Source organism: Sinocyclocheilus rhinocerous, unplaced genomic scaffold, assembly GCF_001515625.1.
Source record: "Sinocyclocheilus rhinocerous isolate Xijiao unplaced genomic scaffold, SAMN03320098_v1.1 scaffold557, whole genome shotgun sequence".
Taxonomy (NCBI): domain Eukaryota; kingdom Metazoa; phylum Chordata; class Actinopteri; order Cypriniformes; family Cyprinidae; genus Sinocyclocheilus; species Sinocyclocheilus rhinocerous.
In genome coordinates, this window is record NW_015633548.1 from 320,959 (window position 1) to 321,931 (window position 973).

Here is a 973-nt window from a genome sequence, read left to right on the forward strand (position 1 = left end):
AAGTCACAGAACAGCCAATATCTGGCAGTGCGCTAGCGGCACATATCAAAGCATTTTCACTGAGATATTTGAAAACGGAGTCGTGTGGTGAACGCCTGCGTGTCCCTTTTAAAACAAATCCAGGGACTGTCAATCATCGCGCATTCCGACCAATCCCAAAGCACCGTTTTTTAAAAGCTGGTTTGCCTGCTGTGCTTTTATATTGCAGTATGGCCTGGTTCGGAGCATTTTACTACCACGGTTATTGCCACAAATCAAGAGGGCAAAGTGAACGGCATGGGACTCACACCAATCTTAACGAACTTGGGTCCTATTCCTGCGTCTGAGAGGTTTACAGGCAATAACTGCACATGCAGATGATACAGCGGGGGAAATGGGGAAGAGTTTTGTAGGTAAATCGTAAACGTTAGAGGTTGGTTGATTTGCCAAGCCCTCAGCCAAGCTTGCAACAAAACATGACAAGCCTGTCGCGGTTTAGTGGCTGCCCTCTTTCTTGCGTCAACCCTGGGGAGTGCAATACTGAACCCAGCGTGGTGCTGCCACCTTTGGCAGAAGAGCACATGGGGCACCCCACTGGCAGTTCCTTAAAACTCTGCCCCTCGCAAAATTTGCGAGACTACCGCGAGACGAGGGCCAGTGCATTTGTTGACCACTCGGTTACCCATTTTCCAGACACTGGATACACCAGTCATCGCTTAGAACCCAGTCCTAGGGGCATTATCATTGGGACAAATCTGTCAGCAGCAGGCATGCCACCAGTAACTGATCAGCTGGCTCCGAGACCTAACCAACACGGCAATATTGGAAGGTACCGTGACCTCCACAGCTATAGGGATGGCAGGAGCCACGCGTTCTTCAACACGTATCAAGAGCAGGCCCATGGCTCGTCAGACGCAACCAGAGATCTCAGCAGCCAAATGATGTTGGGTCTTCCAGGAGATCTTCTCTCACGAACGCACCCGTACGGGCAGTC

The 973-nt window shown here is 50.8% G+C and overlaps 1 protein-coding gene across 1 annotated transcript in view; it reads left to right on the top strand.

The window, feature by feature from the left end:
- Positions 1 to 973, top strand: part of LOC107744515 (zinc finger protein ZIC 1-like) — an 8,469-nt gene that overhangs the window by 1,700 nt on the left and 5,796 nt on the right. The gene's annotated exons all lie outside the window — the stretch shown is intronic.